The sequence below is a fragment of the Sceloporus occidentalis genome, unplaced genomic scaffold, assembly GCF_023333645.1.
Source record: "Sceloporus occidentalis isolate IW3139 unplaced genomic scaffold, rSceOcc1.0.p SCAF_101, whole genome shotgun sequence".
NCBI classification, from domain to species: domain Eukaryota; kingdom Metazoa; phylum Chordata; class Lepidosauria; order Squamata; family Phrynosomatidae; genus Sceloporus; species Sceloporus occidentalis.
This window is the reverse complement of record NW_028317081.1, coordinates 2,806,332-2,831,774: the sequence shown is the minus strand read 5'-3', so window position 1 is coordinate 2,831,774 and position 25,443 is coordinate 2,806,332.

Here is a 25,443-nt window from a genome sequence, read left to right as displayed (position 1 = left end):
TCATGTACAATCCAAAATTGATTTTTGTGTAGCTAATTGCAATGTTCCAGTTCTAAAAGACACTGATTAACTCATCCCATTTCTAATTTAACTATAGCGTCTCTTATTTCCCAAGTGCGTGTTGATGTTTGTTTCTTAAGCGTCTCTAACCGGTTTGTTATCAGTTCCAGCAAAGCTTCATGAAATCTTACACACGTTATTTTATTAAACTAGGGTACGTGGGACCATGGATCCGGGCCTGGCTTTCTTAATGTGGTTAGCAATAAAAAAAAAAAAGGATAAATGCTATGTTAAACACAGGTCTGCATTCTCTATTTATATTCCAAGATTTAATAGAACAATATTTACATTGAAATGCATGTGATGTTGAGCAACATCTAATAACGTCTACCTTAAATAAATAGTCCCTTACTAAAAGTCTCCAAAACAATTATGCTGACTGCCAAACAAGGCGCAGGCTGCAGATGGTTTCATTTAGTTTAGTTGGTAGAAGCGGTGACAGTGACATCTACTTCCTGCTCTATAGAGTGACTTTCTGGCCAGTAGAGATGTGTCTGGAGGACGTTATGACATCTCTATGGTGTTTAGGGACAGGCTGGGCCAGGCAAGCGGGCGACGTCTCCATTTTCTTCAATAAGCCCCAGCATGAGCCCTAACACTAGGCCGCCCCTCTTTGGGGCATGGTAGAGCGGCAGCTCGCACCGCATGTAACCAAATGGGAAGATGGGAGCCAGGCATGTTAGGTACAATAAGACAGTGTATGAGCGTCAATTTATGTTAGATAAGGGGCTGAGATAAAATGAGGAAGGCCAAAAGATGCCAGTTTTCCCCAAAATTTACTGTCCAAAGAGGCGGCGATGCACATATTTTTCTTTTGCTTTTTATGGATTTGTGAAGCACACTATGCTTCATGTGGAGCTGACCAAGCTATACTTACTGTTAGTATCTAGAAGGCTCTCTATTGATCATGGGTTACCAGTTAGTGACCTTATGGAGCAATTCTGGTGGGAAAGAGTAAAAAAACTGAGCAACTGTATGAACAGTGCATTGGTTGCTATGGTAACTGCACCAAAACTAATCTTTCTACATATTCTCTTATAGGTATCAGGACAAAGGGGTAAGGAAGCTATAGATACCTGCTTTTATCGGCGGGATTTCGGTTAAACTAGATACTTCATGACCATGGGGGTTATACAGAAATGCGCGTACAAAAAAATTGCACAAATGTATAAACGGCTTCTGCACAAAAAAAGGTAAATCTCTGTATAAAAAGGTTCATAATCACACCACAAAAAAGAAGCAGCCCTTGTATAAATAAAAAACATGTCAGGATGAAACGCTACATCAACACAGGTATCTATATGGGGGCCATGAAACGTAAGCATTGTTCCTACTATCACGCACACGCGGTATCTTTATACATATCCTCCAGTGCTTGGGGTTCTTGTACCATAGTTAGGAATACAACGCTTTAGAAAAAATAAAGAATTCCAACACAGTTGCTATAGTTTATTCTTAATGTTATGAAAAGTGATCCCACATTCTGGATCCCAAATCCCACTGCAAATTAACCAAAGTTAGAAGATGATGACAAGCCGGGGAAGCTGAGAAAAAACAGGGGGCTATGTAAGTAATGCGAATCTCTTCTCGCTGCCTTAAGGGCGATCGTCTTACAGCATGCCCAGTTAACCCATTGATGGCCGCTGTAGTGAGCCACGAAACCCGATCAGCGGCACATTCCGCGCTTCCAGTGCCCCGTGATATCCTCCCGCAACGTGCAGCCGTTTAATCATGTGTCTGTGAAATCACCCTGTATATAATGTGATTGAGGTTTGGACAGCTTTCTCTAGTAGAGAGACTAGTATAAGAAGCTTAATGAAGTCTTTGTTGAACCACATAAAAATGTTGTGGAGTCACAGCCGAAGACCTGACTCCCAGTATAATCCTAGATAATGATACATAGTCAGTGTTAACTCTTTGAATGCCTGCAGCCAGAGCAACACGGATTAGCAGAGGTTAAAGGATCAAAGAGTCAGTTTGATCCACTTGCTTGCTCTGTATTACACATAAGCGGCAAGCTCTAGAGGAAATCTTTTCATTCACTTAATAGACAAGAGGGAGTCTAGGATTTTAGGGCAGCCAAGTGAAAATATTTAACCATGCCCCATCTCTAATACAAGTTAAGAAAATATTTGAATATAAACCAGGGAACTCGATATGTAGGTTCGCAAGTTTGTTTTAAATTAAAATATACATTACAAGTGATATCATTTCATGAGAAATATGTTTCTTATCACTCCCACCGAGAGGGGGCTTTAGACAACAGGGGGGCCCAATGCAATTTCTTAATGTGCTTATATTTTAGCACCAGATCTGATAATAGCGGAACAATCCAAATTAATAAATATTTTATTATAAAATAAACGTATTAGTTCCACAAAATGTAAATGGGCTGGAATTCCCTTTTATTTTCCGGGATTTTGTAGCCAGTTGAGGGCTCGACCTTTCAAAACATCTTCCAGTTGAGGCGTAAATGCCTTCATCCGATAATGTGATAAACGCATTTCTTTAAAATGTACAATCGTATTAAATGAATGTGAGCGCTTTTTGCAATTTTCTTTTCCTGCAGGTTGTCAGAAAAAGAATAAAAAAGAATTGCTGGACACGCAGAGATATGCAACATCTGTCATTCCAGCTGCGTGACCTGCAAATCCCTTATGTCAAACATCTCCTTGGAGTTGTAGGTCACGGCAGCTGACTTTTTGCCTATTTCATCCCAGCCTGCATGGTAGATTTCCCAGGAAGTTAAAAGTTCTGATTTTTTTTTTTTTTTACCATTTAGTTAATCCAGACAATTTCTGTCTTATGTGGTCGTTCAGATCTATATTACCCACAAACCACATTGATCTATTTTATTCCACTTGGAGACCAAGCAGAACCCGTAAAGCCAAGAAGTAGGATGCATCACTCGGCAGAGAAAGAGAACAGATGTACTTTCTCAAGAGCGAGAAAGGTGAATAATAACATTGCTGTCAAAATCACTGTTCTATATAGAAACTGGTAAATGTATGTTTTATGCTCTCTTGTGGTGTTTAAGTTGGCTTGGCGCTAGATCTACTGCTGGCACCAATAAAAGTTAATGTTTGGAAATAGCGGAGTCTCGTGTCCCACTTATGTTTGTCTCTGCTTATTTTATTCTTTCACAATCGACTGGTTCCAAAATGGACTACTGCTTTCATAATTTAAAGCTTGCTTAACTTTGGATTTGAAAATCATTTTATAGCTTTAATCAGAAAACAACATTTTATTCATTTTTTTAATGAGTTTACATTGCATTACATCCTTGTACTTGGCTCCTCATCAAACTACACTGCAATACTCTCCCCAGATCGCTAAATTTACTTCCTCGGTAATGCAGTGTCACATTTATCTGCTTAATGACAGCAGAAGAGCTCTAAAGAAAATATATCATTACCACTTAAAATAACAATTAAACTAATGAGTAGTAAAGAGGATTGCGCTGATGCCTTTGGCATCTGAATAATATGCGTTATTCATTAGGGTGAATTAATTTGCGGCATTAAAGAAATAGTCTGTACTAAATTGTAAAACACTGGAAATGTAATAAGGCAGCAGTAGATCAACAAAGGGTCAAAAGGATCATTTGCCCCAGGGCCCCGACTTGCTGCTGTGTTATTTATATATTTGATCGCAATTCACAGCATGAATAGAGTGCTTGTGAGGGACCCCTTGGTGCATGGGATGCCTCTACTGCGACAGGGGGATTTTCAGAGACCATTTCTGCCACTGTATGTGTATAGATATTTACAGATATAATGAAGGGGCAATTTGTAAGAGTGTTGCCCCTTGGGTCCTCCCGGATATTGATCTTCTCCTGGTTAAAAGTTTTTTTACCTTATTTTCAAAACCCTAAGTTAGAAAGCTTACTCAAATTAATGTTTGCTTGACTTGCCAACTGATGGCTTGTAAGCAAGTTCCTCTAACATTGAGCAGAAGAAAATGTTTTTGTTGGACTCAGCAGGGACACAGCCTAACTCGGTGGAGAGCTTGTGAAAACTGGCCATGGTGCCTTCAACAAGTAGTAACTACTCAAGTCTACACTACCTAAGCCGACTTTGGATAATCTAACCCTGCCCCCAAATAAAGGCTGTATGGTCGGCCCAAAAGAAGACCCTCAAAAGACCAAAAGATAGAGAAAAGCAGACCCTACTTTTTACCAAAATGACAGAAAGCTTATTTATAAAACACAGAAATGGTTCAGCCAGGAGGACTGAAGGAACTTGGTTACATGCTGGTGTTTTTGCGCGGGTAAATACATGTAATAATAAATCCCAGTTTCCTAGCCCAGTCAGTCCACGGTACAGCCTGCTCACCACCCATCGTGGACCTACTACTCAATTGCTTTAACTACTTCACTTGAAACATGTGGCTAGTGGAACAGAGCCCCTCATTGTTATTCCAAGGCACTTAGTTGAGAGGAAGAGAGAGGGAGGAGGGTAAGAGGAAGTCTGGATAACCTGGTTACTTTCATGGTTAATTATGGAGTTAATGTTTCATAACAACCTTTTAACAATTAGATTTCCTAACTATACTAGTGAAAAGCAGAAAGTAAAATCAGGTTACGCTTTTCAATAAATAAATAAATATACAACACCAAAGGGGCTTCTGATAACACCACAGAGGAACTACAAGCCACAATGAGAAACTTAAAAGTCCACAGTCCGGTGGGAAGATTAAGGAGAGTGTGTTTTTCCATTGCTATATAAAAAATATGTGTTTTAACGTATATATCATATAATTATCAACAAGATCTCTGTGTAGAATGGAACCATTGTTTAGCTGAGTCAAGTGGGGTCAACCGGCTTCTTAGAACCCCTTTTCAGAGGGGCCGCAATCATTTCATGAAAGACATTTAGAATACAAAAAGCGAACACTCAACGTATTCAGAAGACAATACAGACTAAACAGATTTGGAGGCACATGGAATAAATATCCTTAAGGGTGGCTGTTAGGGGTCCCAAGCAAAAACATAGGGGCCCCATATAAAGTACTAATGATGCAATGTATATGAAAACCATGACGTATGATCGTTTAGGAAAATGTTCGCAGTGCCAGATATTTGAGAAAAATATGTGTCTCTACTGTCCCACAGCCTCCTAGGACTCCCTGGTTGTGCTGCCTATGGATACCCTCCAGAATTACAAGGTGTGACCTTCCCATCATCATTTAGCCCTTTATCAGGATCTTAGTAGTTAGAAACATACAGATATCACATGATGTTCCATTTGGAAGCAAAGTGAGGACTTTACTGGATCTTAACTCATATTTGGTTAAAAGAAAGATGAACTGGGCAGGCAAACAGTGATGTGTGTTTTACTGATTTGAGGCCAGTAAGATACGTTAAAGACGATCAAGCCAAGGCAATCAATAACAATGGCTTTGAGCCATTTAATTAAAGGCAAGTGATTAAAGAACTATGATGCATTACTATCCACTCTGGCATTTAAAGTGTTAAAAGCAATACCAGAAATACAAAAATTATACCGATTGCTGTGTAAATCAATAATATGCAACATCAGATGCAGATGAAATATGCATCTATACATCATAACTGATTTAAACCTATACGTAATCTAGTCGGAAACGTGCAAGCATGTATTCTTGGCCATCGCCAGATACCAGAAGTCCTTCTAATTACAATAGAGTTCGATAAGCAATAAACAGCGGAGTATACATTACACATATAAATCAATAATATGCAATATATAATGCAGATCTAATGGGCAGCTGTACCTCTACCTGCTTGAAACATATACATAATATAGTACTGAAGACATATAAAACAGTTACCGTAAGCCGTACTAATTACAGGAGAGTGGCTACTCCCTGAAAAGGGAGTTTGCAGGGAGGTTGAAAATCCCAGCTCCCTGATATCGTTGTGCATTATAAAAGAAAAACCTCAGTGATCTTCTCCGGCAAGAAGGGCTACGTTGGCCCTGTGTAATGTATAGGTTACGTGGGAGAATTTTTCATTCTCCTCTATGGTATGAATTATTAAGAGCCAGATCAGACCTTCTTGCAGGAAACGACCACTGTGTCTATCCTTCTTAATGCATAGCTATTAAAATGTTCAACTTTCCACCAAACATCTCCCTAAGTGAATAGACCCCTCCACTCTGCTGTACTTTCTATTGGGTCTCTGGATGGGCGCCTAAACCAGCCAAGAGTTTCATGGTAGCAGACTGGAGCTGAGTTGGTCAGGAGAGCCCTGGGTCCGGGTAGATACACAGACTCAGCATGACTATACAGGTAGACTAAACATCATCCCACTTACCCCTCCAGTACAAAGTAGGACAAGCGACAAGCCTAGCTTGAGCCTAACCTGTGCCAATTCAGTCCAAGCTAATATGAAGTAAGGTTTTTCCAGGACACATACATATGTCACAGGAGAAAAAATATGTGTAAATTCTATTTACTAAATATAGCAAGTATCTAAAGAAAGCATATCAAAGGAAATAAATCAAAATTAAGCACTAAAGCACATGATATGCAGACCCCCTGTGTGAGATCCCCCAACTTTTCATCAAACTTTTTTGGAGTGCATGCTTTAAGTTACATGTATTTATGATGTGCCCTGAGAGCTGTGTATATATATATATATATATATATATATATATATATATACTCAAGACTATGTTTTCCCGACAACAAACTGTATATCACTTTACTAAAATCAGACAGATTGAATCAGCTCAGTGTATTTTTCCAGTGCGTCCAGGAAGACGGGTCTATGGCAATGAGTGAGTGACAGCTCTTTGTATTTACACAGCAACACAATATATTTTACTGAACAAAGGTCAGTCTTCAGTTCTCGTGCCAATGGGTAAATAAAAAAAAAATATTTCATCAGCTGTAATTTTACTATGTAAAAACTGGTCAATATAAAACACGGCTTGTAAGGCATTGAGTTACCGCAAACACACAACGTGCAAAACTTTTTACAAGTTGATCTGAAATAAGATTTACCTTTTATTACAGATCTCCGACATTGTTATCTAAGCAGTACCTGGGAGATGATTAAAGTATCTATGTGATAAATGTTAACACAACATGCATATCCCTGTCACACCTCCCAACATTTCAAATACCCAAAAAGGGACACCGGAAGTCTATGGACTATGGCCATACCTGGGAGCTCCGGAGTCTGCTTCTCCGGGTCACTATGGGTAAACTCTGGGTCATGGCTGGGGCCACGGCTGACACTCTCCAGCATGAGCCACCACATGGGAGCTGTAATAGAACAGACCCCCTCTAATTTTACAGTTCCTTGGGCCTGTTAGGGGACATCAGAGGACGATGTGGCAGCTACCCAGTGGGACAGTGCCCGAGAATTGGTACGATATCACGGAGGTACTGTTGTTACTAACTATTAGCTCCTTACAATCGGTCTGAATGTTTACTAATTGTTGACTTTATGTTTAACTCCTGTAACTTCCCTTTCCAGCTGGACTGTTGCCAAAATAATTTTCTAGAATGAAGTGCGGAAACACGAAGAACAAGCTCAGTCATATATTTTTAAACTCCTTACAAACTGTTCTCTTCGATACTAAATACACCATGAAAAAACCCAAATACTGGTAAGTACTCTCGAGACCTAAACTAACATTGCTTTTCTTTGAGATAACGTTCTGTGAACTGAAACAGCTATGGACAGGCAGAGTTCATATGAACAGATCAACATCAGATAAACAGTAAAAGTAAACGTCTCACTCAAACGTCTGAGCTTCTCCCTAATGTGCACTGCTGAATGATATGGATTTACCGATTCCTTACAGATCTTGTTTTGATGTAGTGGATGCAAGTGACCCATTATGTCTAAAGGAGAGCAGAAGAGTTTCAACATTCAACTAAAAAAGTAAGATACTACAAATCTGAAGTGACCTGGCCATTAGAGAGTAGAATATTCCACATGAATCTAGACAAAGACAGAAGAGTCCTTATGTTATCATACGCAAGCACCTTTAGTTGGTGTATTCATGCCTAGGCCGGCAGTCCCTCTGCCATAAAACTGGGAAACATCAACCTCTAGAACAATCAGGACCCCAATGCTAAATGGGCCAGTTACAAGGGAGGTCTCTGATCTCCACAACTAGCCCATTTACACCACGGAGAACTGTTCCAAGTCAGAATGGCCTCCATAGTAGGCCAAAAAAGACATGGTGCTTCATTCAAAAGAAAGAGTGCTGAGATTTGACGCCATATCCTGGCACGCAGCAGTGAGGACTTTTGGCTACAAGATTGGTAGCACTTAAACGCTGAAGCCATAAATTTCCACCTCTACACCAGAAAATCACTTGAAAACCGTGTTACAGCAAATTGAAGTGGATTGAGTAACTAACTATGTTTAACGAAGCACCATTAGAAGCCTAAATACTAGAGAGAAAGAGTCCCAGACATCCTTTTAGATAACGCAACTCTTTGAAGAATAAGTCTTTAAAGGGTCCAAATTTAACTTGGTCACTTCACATTGATGGTGATGGGGTCTGTGCTCTAATTGCACATGCCTTGATCGATTTCACGGCTCAGTGGGCCAGTCAAGGAAGATCAGATAATCCACCAACTGGCCCATGATCCCCACTACCAGAAAAAGCAGGACAGCGAGGCTGCTTCACGGGAAGGGTCTTCCCTTGAAGAGGAATTGTAACTCGGTGGAGAATTTTACAGTATGGCCATTGCAAAGACGGTCTTTTTATATCCGTGAAAGACCTGCTAGGGTATCATTACTTAAAAAGCTTGTTAAGTTAAATCTTTTAATAATTACTTTACCGTGGGGATAGCATATTTAATAACTTGTTCATGTCACAGATACTATGCTGAGATAAAAATATTCATGTATTAAGTTTTTAGTTCAGGTGAAATTGATTAAGAATAAACCAGACACCATTATATAGCTCAGCACGTAAGAATGCATCATAATAATTCCCAATGGCTTTCTTTTGTGGGAATTGAGACAATTCACACAAAAAAAACAACCCATAAGATATACTAACTGGTGATAATATAAAATCTTGTAATATAGATGAATGAGGATTAAAGATTATCTGAAATGAGACCGTTCATCTTTCATAGTCAGTTCCTAGTGGGATTCAATGATTGTCACTTCGCTTTGGTAAACCAGAGAGTAAATAGACGATCTCGTTAATTTCTTTCAGCGGGGGAGATATGAGAACATAAGGTCCATATAATAACTGGTGGGTCTTATCTTACTCGAGAGACTTCTGGTACCTTAGTTTTAGGCTCATTTTCTTACATTGACTAGAACAGGGGTCCTCAAACTACGGCGCATTTACCCGGCCCGCCGGGTGTTTTTGCCTCAGGATGCTTTCGAAACACAAGGATGCCTCTGTGAAGCCCCTGTGGCACGCGTTTACTTTAAAAACGCGGGGACCGCCGGGAGCAGGCGCACGCAGCGACGTCACTGACGTCCCATGCGTGCACCCATGGCAACCGAGCGCCGCAATATGCCGGCATATTGCGGCGCTCAGCAGTGAAACAGCCGGCACCAGCAAGCGGCTTTTAAACACTGATGCGGAGGAGAGAGATGGGCGCCTAGCAACCGTTCGGCGCCCCTCGTTCTCCCCCGCATCCAAAAAAAGAAGACAGCCTTTAAGAGCCGCTCGCTGGTGCCCACTGCTTCACTGCTAGGCACCGAAATATGACGTCATATTACGGCGCTCAGCAGTGAAGCAGCGGGCACCAGCGAGCGGTGCAGGAAGAAAGAAGCATCGTGCGCCCGTCGCTGGACTTCAAGGTGAGGGGGGGGTATATATTGGGTAAGGGGGGAGAGGATATATAATGGGTAAGGGGGGAGAGGATATATAATGGGTAAGGGGGGAGAGGATATATAGTGGGTAAGGGGGGAGAGGACATATAGTGGGTAAGGGGGGAGAGGATATATAGTGGCTAGGGGGAGAGGGTATATAGTGGGTGGGGGGATATATAGTGGGTAGGGGGGAGGGTATATTTGTTGATTTAACTTTACTTGTTCTTCATTTTAAATATTGTATTTATTCCCGTTTTAACTATAGTCCGGCCCTCCAACGGTCTGAGGGACCGTGAACTGGCCCCCTGTTTAAAAAGTTTGAGGACCCCTGGACTAGAATAATATGGACTCCTCCTTCCTATTGTTACTTGGTTTTGTTCTGGTTACAGAAACCAAAATAAATAGTGTCCGTCTAGAACAGTCTGCCAGACTCCTTAACTTCCCAGCATTGACTTTCAAGGACATTCGGAAAAAAAAATGTAAACTTTCACGTTTAACATTTTCGGCGCCAGACTAGTATGAAGTGCCATATCTGCCAAAGCCGATGGTATTGGCGTGACATAAGGAACGGCTGGCAGGCGTTGATGCCCTCAGAGTATATGTGACCAATTTATTTTTATTTTGATGGATAGATGCTTCCAATAAGGTTTCTTGGCCTGCTCTCTGTCTGTGGACCTCCTGATAAAAAAAGATGACCTTACATTAGTTATTAACCTCAGAACCTGTCATATTATCTGTTTCAACGGTGAGCCCAGGTCCACCTTGGCTAGACTCAGATTAAATTGTTGGTGTTTCTCAATACCCAGAAGTGGAGAAAATATGATTTATGGGTCTTTCATAGACGTTGACATCTATATCTATATAAGTGGTAACACTAAAAAACACTTATTTGGCAGAGGCCCCTTAATGTCAATGGCCTTGGGGTCTTTGGAACTTACTGCACCAACAGTGGTCCTGGCACCAGCACACTAAGGAAATTCCTCTAACAGCTGGCGAGAAAGACTGACCTCAGAAGAGGACTACCACCCACTTGGCCGTAGATGGTTTTCCTAATTCCAGCAGCAACATAAGCGAGTAAGAACTCATCTTAACCACAGCGCGACTGCCAAGCTTAGCCAGAATCCCGATACATTTAACTTGATTAATTTTTGCTCCATAACTTGCTAAAAACAACCTTCAGTATGGAGACCACAAACTGTTGAAACTCTGTCTGTTAATCGTTCAAGTAACGTGAAATTATAGGAGATGTTTAAAACTTTTATAAACACATTTCATTTTTACACTGAACATATTTTCCATATGTTAAGCACCTAGACAAATAATAAACTATCCAACGGGCTGGAAAGTTCCAAGCTGAAGGCATGTCCCATCGCCCGTACTTCTTTCGACAAATACGCAGTTACTTATGACCTGGTAATTACGAGATTTGATACATTGTAAATGTAAAGCTTAGCATCATAGCCAAATGGGGAGGAAAAGTGTGTGCATTTGTGAAAAGGCAACTTGTCCTGGAGGGCTTTGCGACATGAAGTTTAACTCCATCAAGGTCATAAGATACTGTAAGTACCAGAGAGGAGCAAGAGTGGCCCATTATGCATGGATAGTTTTAGGGATTAAGATATAATGGAGAGAGAGAGAGAGACATCAAAGTAATGCAATGCTTGTCGTGTTTTATAGCTCTACTTTTACCACTAGAATTACTTCTTATACACCCAGTGTATCCATTTAAACATCCACGGGAATGTGCACTACTGTCCATTAACAGCCTTATATATATATATGACAAGGCTAAGAAAGATTTATGGAACCGTGAGTGGTGAAGCATATTTTGGGTAAAAAAACCCTGTAATTTATATTGTTGTCAATTCCTTGAAAATGAAAATGCAAAGAATTTGCACGTAAACCAGGCAGTAAAACGTACGTCTTATCTAAATTTCCCATTTGCAAAAGTGGTGCATAGTGATAGCAACCATTGAGAAAAGAGATGAGGGCAAACAAGAGCAGTAACAAGTGCTATATACATATATATATATATATATATATATATAGAGAGAGAGAGAGAGAGAGAGAGAGAGAGAGAGAGAGAGAGAGAGAGAGAGAGAGAGAGGGTCGCAGAGAAATACAGCAGAAAATATCGCACGCAGAGAAAACGTAACGCTGACTCCTTACTGGGGCAACTACCATCAGATTTAAGGATATTTAAAGGGCTTTCAGTGCCATAAGGTAAAACAGAGAACAAATAGGAACACAAACAGCCTGGCTCAACCGGAATGTGGACTACTCCAGGCCCGGACTAGCATGCCTGGCTGGATTTGCCCGGCCACACACTGTGGGTATAGAAACGTAAAGTTTGGCCTCTCCAAATCGTTCCCCTGCTGTTAGATGCCGGCAATAGAGTTGGCTACCCCCTTCTGTGCATTTATGCGGTTCGATGCAATGTAGTAGGGGTCTGAGTTTGTCTCCTATGAGAAGAGCTGCATGTCTGCCTCATGAGCTGGGCAGCATTCAGCGGAACACATCACCTAAGTGCCAGATAGCTGATGGGCAAATAGCTGGAGAGAAGTGGGCAAACACAAATTTAAAGGGACTCAGCTCCTATATGCATAGAATGTCTGAGCTGTCACTGATTTTCCCCCAATGCAGCATCCATTCTACGTCCTGTAGCTACTGCAATTATTCTACATCAATCACTCTCAGCCGGCCAGAGACAGATTTAGGGACTGCGTAAAACGCAGCCACGCACCAGATTCCCAAACCGCTAGCCACAGTGCTTTCCAACCCAGCCGTCAATCAGCACCCTGAAGGCACCTGCTCCCATCAAACACCGATGGCCTCTGCAACGAGAGTAAACGGGAATTAAAGAACGCCGTAGAATCTTCCAAGTGCCCTCTTGAGAAAACGTCCCATGGGTTGAGACCCGCTGCAATGCATGAAATGTAAAGCTGATTAGTAAACTCTGATGACAAAGTGCTTTTGACAAGTTGCCAAGCCCACGATATGTATTTGCTATCAGTTACATATCATCGCATGCGACCTTTAAATGGAACAACATGGATATTGCATGATCAAATGGATGTGGTCCAGCTGCTGTCTGTCATGGAAATGTTCTTGCGATATGTACTTTAACACATATGGACGGGGCGTGTTAATGTATTTTACCAAAAGATCTCGCTGAGGCAGGGAAACCGAGTATCAAAACCATTAAAGAAGGAATAATTCTAGCAAAAAAAAAAGTGCATCGGAAAAATAACATGTAAATGGCGTGAAAATGGCCTAAAAAGCATGACAGCTTATGTCGGCGCTTTACAAACAAATAATATGACTTTCAAATTTGACAGCAATTTTTCCTTTTTTATACAAAAATTAAGATGTTTACATTCTCTGCCTTATAATAGCACTTTAATTAGACTAAGTCATAAAAAGGGTACTTTGTCGAATTTTTAGACATTGTTGAAGTTGCCAAGATTAAGTATCATTTTCAGATTTCATTATTTGCTTGAAATTGTCAATCACCACCCCCCCCAGCGCATGCAGGAATGCACACCTGCGTAACATATATATATATATATATATATATATATATACCAATCAGTCATGGAAAATACACCACTGCATGTCAACGTGCTGCAAAATATGATTATATTCCTAAAGTTTAAATAAAATCCTTATAATACGCTCCCCAGTTGCTTCCTACAGTAACCCTTTCAATTCTGGAGAGGGAAGAAGAAGAAGGAACAATGTCAACTCTATTTGGATTTTAAAACCCCCCCCGCTTGTCATAACAATGTTTTTTTATATATATATAATGTATATCCGTGTTGGCCAAACATCGTACAGATATATAAGCTCTGGAATCGCTCTCGGAAGTGCCGTTTTAGAGAATTATAATACGATCCGTATCGGGGGGACAGGTCGAGAGCTCGCAGGGAAACATAGAAACAAGTGTTTTTTTATAGCTTCTTCCTGATGTAAAGGCTTCTCATCTTAGAGTCAGGATAGCCGTATCTCCAGACCTGGCAACCCTCTGTGTTTGCCTCGAGTCTCAGGGTTTTTGCCCCAATCTAAGGGTGAAAGGGGCAGATTCTCAGAGTCACACAGTCTGGGGCTGACTCCTTCCTATTCTACACTGCTGTGATCATATAAATATATATGTTATGGTTAATATCCCTGCTTGGATGCAGGTGGCTCAATTAAGTTTCTCTTTAAATAACGACAAGCCAAGGTTTTTTTTTTTTTTTTTTATAAAGTCAGCCCTGCTTTCAATCAGGTGCCAAACGTCCCAAACACAACCACGTTAGAAATGTTATCAAAAATTAGCTTAACAAGAATGGGGCAAAATGTTAAGGTTTAATAGTTTTACAAAAGCAGCCTGCAGGAGTGAATAATCTGCTGTCACCTTAATAAATGGAATAACTCTCATCACCATTATCCAGCCTCTATAGCCAGCTGTGGCAAAACGCAACGAAATGTCTAAACAACCATAAGTAGCAAATCACAATTATACATTTTTAGGAAACTATTATAATATAAATACGCTCACTAGGACAATATTTGCGAGGTCTGCGCGGCCCCCCGTGCCTTGTGAATTCATTAAAAATGTCACCGTTTACAAAGACTGAAAGAAAATATTTCACAAATGAGCCAATGTTTTCAGAGGTTTGGATGTAACGTGAGGAAGTTTTACTTAACAGAGAGGGTGGTAGATAAGTGGAGCAGCCTTCCAGCAGAAGTGGTAGAGGCAGTAAGGTAATAGAAACGTGCATGGCATAGACATAAAGCTATCCTGAATCTGAGATGATAGCAAGCGCTGATTAGTCAGGAAAACCGACGTATGTTTCAGTACACTTGAAATATTCTTACAAAGATTGATAAATAAACAATCTTATTCTACTTATGTTATTTGTTAATTTAATATTTGAGCTGAAGGTTTCCCACTCTAACCAACAATAATATTCCTTTATAAATTGCGAAAAAGATTAAAAATATAAGAAACAATCGCAAGACTTTTGCCAAGCTGACCTCTAGCAGTGACTATAGGGGCAGAGGGAACGTGGAATATACGCTATAGAATATTTTAAGACATAATGGGTCGTTTTCTCAATTTCCTGCTGCAGCAAACAATGCGTTCTTAATATCTCATCAATACCTGTTCCTCTGTTTAATGACATTTACCCAGGTATACTATCAGCACCTTCCGATCACCATTAAAGACCCAAACTCCATAACATCCCTAGCACATGTATGTAAACTCATATCCCTGTTGGTATAGAAATTAGCCATAGAAAGAAAACGAGCAAATTTGGTGCCGGTGATAACTTTAGTGGCTGAAGTATAATAGATTGCAAGCTTTGGAGACTATCTAGATCTCTTCTTCAATTACATTATACATATACATATATAATTATGTTACATATATTATATATATAGATATATTATATATACCTATATATAGCACATTATACACATACATATATAACTATATTATATACATATATTACTCATATATTTATGGGCACAGGTTAGGGGATGTCCAACACCATCTCTACACAAATGAAAATATAGCCTCCTGTGTATGGGATATTACAGGCACCGGAAGAAAATACTGCGACACGTGTATTAATTCACGAAATTCCAATATTTACTGGTTAAAAAAAAACTTTAAATTCTGCGGCTGATACTTAAAAGCGCTCGAATGAACAAGAATTAAACCCCTCTCAGTGCCTCCTGGATCATTTATGTTTTCTGCTGCTCACTCAACTTTTTATTCCATTTATTGGTCGAAGACTAAATGCTGATTCTCTGAAACCAAAGACCAAACTCAATATGCAATAAAATATGTTTTCTGATGGCTGCCATGGAATACTCTTAAGGCGTCGGATATCAGGTGTTCTGATCCCAGCAGCCAATAAACCTCTGTGCTAATCCCCAAGTCACTGGCTGTGGCACATACTTCATGGGAATATCACTGCTTTCCACCTGATCTCAAGCAGAGCACAAGCCAAAACTTCCTATGAGCTTTACTTACAGCATTACAGGCATATGATCTGTCAGAGGTTTATGCATATACAATAATTGATAGCATGCCACTAGCCCAGTGGAGGTGACAGGACGCTGTATGTTAGGTTACAGGGGCTCCTCCAAAACAGCTGATCGCCAAGGTTTAATGCGTTGCTCCTGCCCTAAATAGTTAACCCACCAACTTTTAAGCAGGGCTAGTCCCTCTCGTGCTCCGATGCACTCTGCCGGAGAGTCGCCAGAACTCAACAAACTTTTGGACTCCAGCAAAGTTAGGAGAAGCGCTGAGTGCTGGCATGTCCGGAGCGTGAGGGCAGCGAGAGACAGCGAGGCACGAAGGGGTTAAAGTGCGTGCTGCTGGTGATCCCCGACTCCCACTCCGCCTGACCCTGGACAGCATGCACAAGACCCGCAGTGAACGGTAGGATGGTGCACGGCACTGCCAACATACCTGCTATCAGCTAGCCACAGTCCCGGTGTCTGGACCCAGGTCCTATATGTCCCGGGCAGCTCGACTGATCAACAAGCCCCCTTTCTCTCTCCTCCTCCTCCTCCTCCTCCTTCGCTGTCAGCTGTCACACGGGGTTCTCCGCTGCCACTGAGTCCGAGCCTGCGCTGACTGGAGTCCAATCGGCGGAGTGGAGCCGGGCTGTCCCGCTGGCTCAGTGAGTGCGGCTGAGGCTATAAGGCTCAGCTCCCTGTTGCCAGTTCTGGCTGCTGGCTGCCCTTTACCTAGTGGGGAAGCGAGGAGCCTGGTGCGTGTCACTTGGCTGGAACCTGCGTGCGCCCTCTGCAGGAAGCTATTGGTTATTGCAGCCTGGCCGGGAGCTGCGCTGTAAATTGCTTTCAGTTTATATAGATTGCATTGCGCATTTAGTATATAGCGCCAGCAGAATCCGTAGCCGCGCTGATAACACGACAGGTGCTTATTATAGAATCATTTAGACACCTCATCCCAGATATAACGCACAAGCAGTGGCCAGCATGCACGTATACGATGTTTACGTTAAAATGCATGGCACAGCACTGAGTCCTTTAACATTCACTTTTTTATAATGATTTTTGCACCCAGCTTGTGGGAAACATTAACTAGGATGACTTCGGGTGATGGCAGCATTTCCAGTGTTCTGCAAGGGTTAATGGCTAGCTGTGTGTAATGTGAGTAGGAGATCTTGAATAAATGGAACAGAAGCTCTAAGCAAAATATCTCATAATCTGTGGCTTTTAGGTAGTGAGGTGTGGACGGCGCATGATCCCAAGTGTCCCTCTTTAGGACAGACAGCGGTCCTTTTGGACCCAAATCCCTTTGTCTCTCTTCTCTCCCCTCTTTTCTAGGAGCTCCGAATGTTTGCTGGATACGAGATTGTCACAATGTTCTAAAAGTCATAATAATATGTTGAGAACTCTTAGAAAATGTATATATATATTAAATAGAGAAAGAAAAAATAATTATGTTATCTTTTAGAAATGCCATATCAACCGCTATGAGTACCGATACAATAACAATACCTCCTAAAACAAAACTGTCCCTCTTTTGCCATTTTAAATGTCGGGGTTTTTGTTAAGACTTCTGGGGTCTCTAGATAAAATTACAGGACCTTCCCACAATCAGGGGAGAGAATTCAGACCAAAACCATAATTTAGCATGTGCCGCTCTTGCTAAAATTCTATGTCCCGGCCATGTTATATCTAAATGCCAGATATAAAGTTGTTTTTATTGTTACTTTTGCGGGGGAGCTAGGTGTCTTCCTGTCAACGGGGGCTCAGGTTTAACCCCCCACCCCAAAAAGCTCATGTGCTCAGCACTCACCAAAAAAAAATATCCACAGTGAACCCAATTAAAATCTTAAACTTTATTTCATCATCAAATAAAATCCATGAATTGGACTTTTAGTGAGCTCCGTAAAATGATCAGATTTTGGAACTGAATTTCAGCGACACTGTATCAAGGAGGTATATATATATATATATATATATATATATAAACATATATATATACCTACATATATATATGAATTTCTTTTTTCTCACATTTAATATAACTGATATTATTAAGGGCGAACTTTATTTTAAAATGTCTGGAGCATATTTTCATGGTGACATTGAGCACAATACATATAATATATTTGATGATATTTTATGGTGTAAAAAGCAGATCAAAACAGTTTAGAAATATACTTTAACTGTAGACTTTATTGTCTTTTGGGGTACACTTCCAGAGCCAAGATAGCAAAATAATCCAGACACAGAAGTCTGAATAAGGGGACTGTCCCCCCCCCAAAAAAATAGCATATCTGGTCACGGTAATATTAGGGTACAGAAAATACAGCCACAAAAAACATTTCATTCCTGGGATCAGGGTGAGGGGCAGATCATAGAATCCAACCCAAGAATAACATAAAGAGAACCATATGATATACATGAATAACATGTTCTTGAATATTGCAGTTTTCATATACAGGTAATCACAGGATCAAAAACATATGCATTCCGTTTCTGCAGTTAATTAAGTGTAATTAGAAAATTCATTGAAAGAAGAAAATGTATGAAATCAATGTTAGCAATTGGATCAATACTTCCACAATCCATTATAAAGTTTGGTTTTTTTTATATAGAAGAAATGAACCAGACCAAAATGATCAAAAGAGATGTATTCTCTCCAGTATTAAAGGGACAGTCTAGTATTCCAGTCAGCCTCATCAACAAAGAATGCATATTAAAGTTATTTGTACGTACTTTAATATGCTTTCATTAAACTTTTTTTTAATAACGTATATTTGGCAGAAGCTCTAGCGCAATGCCTTCTCCGCTGACCTGTTTTCATGCCGCTGAATGAAATCAATGGGATCGCTTTGCGTACACGCTCCACTGAGTGCCGGAGCGGACGGGCGATGAGTATAGCATGTGGGTTCAGCCGAATACATCTTTTTGCCAGGAAAGAAGCTGGGGGCCATTAAAGAGGCAAATACACAACAGCGGATTCTGTAGAATCCCTTCCTGCACCTGCAAGGGGGAACCGCATGAAAATTTAAATGGACCACTCAGCTATCATTAAAGTGCATGGAGTGTGCCTTAAAGGAACCTAATAGTTTTATTTTGCTGCGGACGCATGGATCCCCCATCTAACGTACCCTTTACTAATTGTTATTACATTATTAATTTTCCTTCTCACACTAACCAAGTTGCTTTGTCCACCAGGACGATATGTGCACATTATATGTCTAAGCAATATTTAATATGATATCACTAATATAATTCTAGAGGCAATAGTTGGGTTACTGCAGACCACAAAACGCAGGGCTCCTCTCTCCATGAGTTGGATCTACGCGGCTTAAGTCCGTTGTCGTTGTTCATGTGCGGACCCAGTACTCAAAAATTCAAAAAGTGGCAATTATACACGATAATAAGCCAGTGATACAATAATGAATAGCCAAAGTCATAAAAGATTGTGGAATTATTTTGCAGCTTCAAGGAGCCCGCACCGGCCATTTTGCCAGGACATATCTCACTTACAACAGGGCAGCATTTTGCATTTGCCAGGAAACCCGTGAAATATACTTCAGTCTCCTGAAAAAAAAGGTCTAAAATTGATATGGTTTCCCTATAGCGTGGCCCCTAAGGAATTGCCCTGCAGGGGCCTACATTGGTGTCACATCAGCTGAATGAGATGTAGAAACAGGGTAGCGCTTTACACGTGATAGTCAACAACAACAACACATGAAATGTATATATGTCCCGGAGGCAAAATGGACATGCGTTTACCCACGTGGTGGCAGCCCTCCACTGCCCGCGCCGCGTGTCCCGATTGTGTGGGGGAACAAAGACTTCTGTGTCTTCTGCCGCACACATATAATATTCACCCAAATAAAGACTGCTCTTGGTTATAGGCCAAAGCCTTAAAGGGAAACTGTCAAAAAAATAAGACTAAAATCTTTTTATTAAAAATACCTGACATGTTTTTCAACAACTGTAACTGTTTTGAAGATATGTTTGGAATGAGGGACTACGTTCCTCGGGGGGGAGATGAGAATTAATGCCAGAGGCGGCAGAGCATAAATATTTTGTTTTGGAGTCACAGCATCCGTATTCACCTCATCGCATCCTTACAAGGGCTATGAAAACCACCTCAGCTTCAGAAAAAAAATGGAAAGACTAACTTAGTTAGGAGGAATAATCGTCCAAATCCTGCCAACAGGAAGTGGAAACAGCTGCTCTCTTGACAGACACACAAGATTCCTTTCTGATTAAGCCTGTGTGCTCGTGTATGGCTTATTTTAATCTGCAAGCTCCGTCACCTTAGTTTAAAACACATGGAAAGGTCCTTCAGTATATATATATATATATATATATATATATATATATATATAATTTTTCTATTTTTTTTATTTTTAATATTTATTTATTTATTTATTTATTTATATATATATATTAGGGCTGCAACTAACGATTATTTTAATAATTGATTAGTTGGCCGATTATTTTTTCGATTAATCGATTAATCGGATAAAAAAATTACATTTTTTTTTCAATTTAAAATAATGTAATAAAAAACGTACAATTTACACTTTCATCTCTTTATCACAATGGCCTCTCTCTCTATTCACCTTCTTATTTTACTGACATAATAATAAAAGCTACAAGAACCCAAACACAGTGTTTCTCAAACTAGGTTTTAATACAAAGTTATTAGTAAATATTAATTCATATGTTAACTATTTTTCATATTTAATAAAAACTATGAGAAAAAAGCCTTGTTTAAATTTTTTTTATTTACCAAACTGCCCCCGGTTATGCACATCTGACCCCCAGCTTGCCACTCTGTCCCCATATATGCCTTATACCTCTTATATGCCAGTGATATGCAACTGAGCCCCCTGATATACCTTTTACCCCCAGATATGTTTTATGCCCCCCTGATATGCCTAATATCGATATGCCTTATACCCCCTATATGCCACTGAGCCCCCTGATATACCTTTTACCCCAGATATGTTTTATGCCCCCCTGATATGCCTAATATCGATATGCCCTATAATTCATAATACCCCCCATACACCACTATAACTCACCCATACACCACTCTGGCTCCTCCCCCTCCCATACACCACTCTGGCTCCTCCCCCTCCTATACACCACTCTGGCTCCTCCCCCTCCTATACACCACTTTGGCTCCTCCCCCTCCCATACTCCACTCTGGCTCCTCCCCCTACCATACACCACTCTGGCTCCTCCCCCTCCCATACTCCACTCTGCCGCCTCCCCCTCCCATACATCACTTTGCCTCCTCCCCCTCCCATATACCACTTTGCCCCCTCCCATACTCCACTCTGGCTCCTCCCCCTCCCATACAGCACTCTGCCTCCTCCCCCTCCCATACATCACTTTGGCTCCTCCCCCTCCCATACACCACTCTGGATCCTCCCCCCTCCCATACACCACTCTGGATCCTCCCCCTCCCATACTCCACTCTGCCTCCTCCCCCTCCCATACTCCACTCTGCCTCCTCCCCCCTCCCATACACCACTCTGCCTCCTCCCCCTCCCATACATCACTTTGCCCCCTCCCATACACCACTCTGCCTCCTCCCCCTCCCATACATCACTTTGGCTCCTCCCCCTCCCATACATAACTTTGCCTCCTCCCCCTCCCATACACCACTCTGGCTCCTCCCCCCTCCCATACACCACTCTTGCTCCTCCCCCTCCCATACTCCACTCTGCCTCCTCCCCCCTCCCATACACCACTCTGCCTCCTCCCCCCTCCCATACACCACTCTGCCTCCTCCCCCCTCCCATACTCCACTCTGCCTCCTCCCCCCTCCCATACTCCACTCTGCCTCCTGTCAGCCACGGAGGTTCACAAGACACCAGGGAGCCGGGTAGAGAGGCAGAGTGGCGTATGGGAGGGGGAGGAGCCAGAGTGGTGTATGGGAGGGTGGCTCCCATACACCCCTGACTCCTCGCCCCTCCCATACACCGCTCTGCCTCTCTACCCGGCTCTGTTACTGACAGGAACTTTCACTGCAGCTTCATAGAAGTGAAGGTCAGTAACGGAGCCGGGGAGAGAGGCAGAGTGATGTATGGGAGCGGGGAGGAGTCAGAGGGGTGTATGGGAGGGGGAGAGAGACGGAAGTGAGAGACCGGCCGACAGTGAGGGGAATCCAGGTCCCCTGCAGCGTTGCGTGGGATCTGGATTCTAGTGTTATAATCCGATCTCTGAGGTCGGATTATAATTTTTATAATTGATAAAAATCGATTCGATTAATCGATAATGAAAATCGTTGACAATGATTTTCATTATCGATTATTATCGATTTTATCGATTAGTTGTTTCAGCCCTAATATATACATAAATATATATAAAAAAATGAAAAAAATATTTATATATATATATATATATATAAACAAATACAAAAAGGAAGCACTCACCTGAACTAGCATTAATTATAAGGGGGTGCTGCTGACCAAAATCATACACAATCTCTAAATCAGCGCACACACATCAAATAGATTATAAACTCTCATGACTGTAGTTAAAACTACTAAAAAACACCTTTCTAAGATGACAAAATTGGAGTTTTAGTCACATTATATGGCCATATTATGCTAAGCCCACCACTACGCCAAAGTACTACTTGCAAAGATTTAGCTCCATATAAGCAACAGTATTTAGGTTAGGACCCACCTACAGTTTTAACTACAGTCATGAGAGTTTATAATCTATTTGATGTGTGTGCGCTGATTTAGAGATTGTGTATATATATATATATATATATATATATATATATATATTGAGTAAACTCAGAATAAGGATGGGAGGACCTTGCTTTATCATACTGCAATGATCTTGAACCATCGATACCCTGGTACTAAAACAATCAAAACCCATAAACATTTAATGAATGCATCAAACAAAGAAAATCATTAAAACAAAAAGAATTAGAATTTAGAATGTAAATGTGGAGAAGTCCACGTTTCTATAGCAATATATTCATTTTTTAAAGAAAAATAAATTACCGTAAATTATGAAAACAAAATCAACACCACAACATTCCCGTGACTCAGAACACAGCTCAGCATAATTTAAAGCCCTTCGCTATCCGCAAAGGAAATATATATGTCATGAATGTAAAGAAATAATCCTAACCTCGGGGGAAGTGTATGATGACATCATAACGCCCAGCATTCACTCCATTTTGGAGACAATTCCTTTGAAATATGATATGAAATTGTTTCATTTTCTCCCATTTTTTATTGTTCACTTAAGGCCCATTCAGGTAAATATTCAATATTATAGTATTAAAGTGTCGGTGCATGTACAGTTTATATAAACGGTATAATGTAAAGTTATCCATATTTTAAATATTTGAACACATTAAGCACTAGTTAAAAACAGGCAACCGAAAATGCGTTACTTTAGGCCTATGGATAATGTGATATTTTTACATCTCCTCCAGCGTCCTGTATGATAGAGGCAAAATGCATTTATTTTAACGTCCATCATTTTTTAACTGTCTCAGAGCTAGGCTCCTCATATTAATACTAACGATGGCAGTCTAATAAAAATGCATTAGTAAGAAGTAAAATACTTACCTGACTAATAGCCGTACTACTGCAGCCGCCCTCCTACTTTGTGGTTTTTGCCACATACTGTTTGAAGCAGTCAATGAGTGTCAAGAAATCCAGTCCGTGAGAACACTTGCCGGGCATGCGGATGACGGTCAGACCGTCACTACGTAAATCATGTGCATATGAGGGGAATATGAAGTTATCACATGCATTAAAGTGTATATGGTGGCTAAAGTGTCACTTTAGTTTGGACCACTTCAGTGGCAAGGGAGTAGTGCCTTTTGGGACACTAATGCTCACTTGCACTGATTACACAGTGTGGAGCCATTTTTTCTAGATATATCTAATTAATTCACTGACCACAAAATATAAGATGTTTATTTGATATATATATATATATATATATATATATCCCATGTACTGCAAGGTAGCGCTGTAGGAGATGGTCAACAATGCGTGCAAATTAGATTTCTCTTTGGAAAATGATGGAAATGGCAACCCTAGTGCATTGAATGGGCAAATGACGTTATACTTGTCCATGCTCTCTGCTTTCGCCCAAGACAGCAGCTTGTGAGTCAATAAAGAACACAGCTAGCTGAATAAGTGTGAGCTGCAGGACACATTGATCATCAACACATTGCTGCCAGGGCACTTTGTGGTTGAATAAGTGAGAGAAATGTAAAGATCCACAGTAGGTCCATGGAGGAAAAAATCACAACTTCCAGGTCAAATGAGGGGTCGGCCACTCCTCAGACTTTACACCGCTAGGCGTTACCAGTCTAGCCCTAAATAAGTCCCTGAACAAACATTGTGTTGCTTAGGAAGAGACAACTGCTGGAGGGCCGTTCATTACAAAGGTGTCATAAATGGAGAGAAAAAAACCCAAGAATGTTTCATTCAATTCAAGAACCAGCAGCCACTGGTAACATTCATGTCATGGTAGGTCCTAAATCAAACTCAGATGCTGTCATTGTTTTATTTTCTAGCCTAAGACCATGTAAACATACACGCGGCCCCCCACCCAATACTGTTTGTTCAGTATGTATGCAAAGGATATCAATACCAGTTTAGATCAATCACATAGGGGACTATAATGTCCATGCCAACTACTTCTCAGACTCAGTGTCAGACAAATACAGTTAATAAAGGAACACACATATCCGTCACACAGCAGCACAGTAAAGGGTTTAGGAAATATAATCATCAACCAGGAACAGCCTTAAGGAAAAAAGTACAGAACTTTGTCCTTCAGCATTACGTCCCATCACCAATTACGTGGGATTTAAGGCTAATAGCACATTCCTGAAGGATACATTTTCCTTTTAGTAATATATTATATAACATGTTTCCCACTCCCATTTCTGGTTTTCTCATTAACAAAACGTGGGCATGTCCCCGAGGCATTATGGAGCTAAATTGCTCCTGACTACCAGCATTCATCTCTAAAAGTTAAACAATTTTACAGTGAAAGGCTCTCATTCTGTGCGTTTGCTTAGATTGATATTACTAGGCTGAATGTATAGTTCTACATTCCACAGATACTAAATGATATGTTGCTAGGATGTTTGTTCAGGTTCAGCAGATAGTGTTGCAGAAGGACATGAAGCTGAAGGACCACCAAGCCCTTTAATGACCGTCGTATCCTACCCTTTTCACCTGGTTGTTTATGCATTGCCAATTATGATTCTTTGGTCATGCTCTAGCTATTTCTATCCTGCCTCCGTTATCTCTCGGTGTTCTTTAGTAACCTTTCCTTCCTCCACAATTATGTCCTACTATATGTTCTCATTGTCGGTTTCTATATTAGATTGTAATTTCATCTCTCCTGCTTTCAAGCACCTTGTAGCTATATCAGAAGTAAGGAGACTACATGAAGCAGATTTTTACTGACCAAGAGCTGCAGGCCAATATCCACCAAGGTTCAAAGTACAACAGAAAGTATTACAAAGGCACGGCTGTGAATAGCATATTTCAGTAGCCTCCACTAAAGAAAAGAGGATTACATTATGGATGAAC